General features: G+C 41.7%; 1 non-coding gene across 1 annotated transcript; it reads right to left on the reverse strand.

The window, feature by feature from the left end:
• Window positions 1–1,837: 1,837 nt before the first annotated feature.
• Window positions 1,838–1,910, reverse strand: trnav-aac (transfer RNA valine (anticodon AAC)). The gene has a single exon. It is a non-coding gene; the product is annotated as a tRNA-Val (tRNA).
• Between the last annotated feature and the right edge of the window lie 211 nt (window positions 1,911–2,121).

Raw genomic sequence — 2,121 nt, forward strand, 5'->3', positions numbered from 1 at the left:
ATAAGCTGACAGATGTTTAAACAAAAGATAAATCATCGTATTTATTGGTCTGCAACCAATTTTTTTTAGTATTCCAATACCAACATTTTTATGGGTGGTACATAGGGATTTATGAGAAGATTGGTGAATTAAAAGGAACACTGCTATATGGCTCTTTTATTTAAAAGCATGCAACAATGGTCTCAGAAGGCTATGAAGATGCTTTATTGTGTTAAATGGCCTAGATTCATATTTGCTTGTCATTGTAAATTAAGGGTCATAATTCTTTGTGGCATTCAGCAGTGTGTCCATATATGAGGGGCTGAAGAGGAAACTTAGCTGTACGAGGTCTCACCTATACAGTTAGGCGTCCCCAATCATGCCTGTCTTCATTAGCTGAAGCTGTTGCAGGCATTTGTGCTGGAGGAGGGCCTGTGCTGGAGTGAGTTGTGAAGGAGGAAAGTCTGTGCTGGAGGGAGTTGTGAAGGAGGAGAGTCTGTGCTGGAGGAGGACCTGTGCTGGAGTGAGTTGTGAAGGAGGAGGGTCCGAGAAACAACTGTGCTAATGTTGTGCTGCATGTATCGATGATTTAGATAATTGTGGAACCATGATTAATCTTCACTCCACTGGATTCGTGAAAGGAATTGAATGCAAAAAAAAACTTTTAGCCAGTTAAACGAGGTAATTAGTACCCAGGTTTTAATAGCATAAGCAATTTTTTAATTGTCGATAGAATGTTCACAATCATCTGCAATGGCCGGGATTTTGTGAGTGAAATAATAGTGAGACTATCAGCACTCACCATTATTAAAAGTGGAAATCGGGCAGGAACTTACGACGTCTGCACATGCATAGTTAACCGCAGAAATCAGGATATTACTATCCAAGTTGCCTTGTTCCTCGAGAAGTTGCGCTATAATGGTATCTCGCTGAGAGACACACCAGACAAATGTATTGAATGGCGTGAAGTTGCTTTACTTACCTGATATATACAAACAAAACTCACCAGAAAAAGTTACAGCTTGTAGATTCCAGTGATGTCTTAATTACTGCTAAATAACCTCTCTGGCACTGAAAATTAACTTTTACAAGTGTGACATCTCATTCCTTCAGATTTTAATTATTGTTGGAAAGTTGAAAAAAATGTAAATAAAACTTTTTTACTCCTTTTTTTCTTTCTCTTTTATCTCTCTTTTTATCCCATCTTTCTTTCCCTCTCTTTATTTTGCTTTCTATACCTGATTTGACATTGAATTAAATATTTGAACTGACACTTCCTGGTTCAGAGTGCACGATCTATTAACGATTACTTAATCTTGATTGGTTAAGGTATACAGTTGCTTGCCCTGTTCAAACAGGTTCCAGATCCCCTGTAGGGGGCGCCATGCTTTTTGGCTCTCTATTTAGAGTCAGTTCCAGTGCAAAATCCCAGAGAAATTCCATGGCCAAATGCAAGTGAAATGCAAATGTTCACCACTGAGAGCAAAATCTGGGCCATTAAAGAGTGCAATGGCATGCACTCCAGCTGCAACTTCTGGACAAAAACAGGAGGCTGCTTACTCCAGGATCAGCGGCGGAGATTCCCAGTGGATGTATCCCAGAACCTATGCTGGGATACAGCCACCGTGAATTTTTGCCCCCTTTCCCTGTGGGTTCAACTAGTTTTAATTAGGAGCCCTGAAATTGTGATATTGGCTACCTAGGATAGAAACATAGAAACATAGAAAATAGGTGCAGGAGTAGGCCATTCGGCCCTTCTAGCCTGCACCGCCATTCAATGAGTTCATGGCTGAACATTCAACTTCAGTACCCCATTCCTGCTTTCTCGCCATACCCCTTGATCCCCCTAATAGAATAATGTTTCTGCCCGGTTTCGAACAGGGGCCCTTTCGCGTGTTAGGCGAACGTGATAACCACTACACTATGGAAACGCTGTGCCAGTACTATTGCAGGTGCTTGTGCATGCATAGGCCACAGGGACGCCTGACCTTGCTGGAAATTGTGAAACTAGCCCCTCCTCGCCCACCTAATTGTAACAGGCTCACATTGCCTGGAAATTAGGAGCTCAATTAGACTGACTGGAATGGGATTTTTGGCAAGGCAGCAGTTGTTAAAGCCCAATTTCCCAATATGTGCTTCTAG

This window comes from Pristiophorus japonicus, chromosome 7 (assembly GCF_044704955.1).
Source record: "Pristiophorus japonicus isolate sPriJap1 chromosome 7, sPriJap1.hap1, whole genome shotgun sequence".
Classification (NCBI taxonomy): domain Eukaryota; kingdom Metazoa; phylum Chordata; class Chondrichthyes; family Pristiophoridae; genus Pristiophorus; species Pristiophorus japonicus.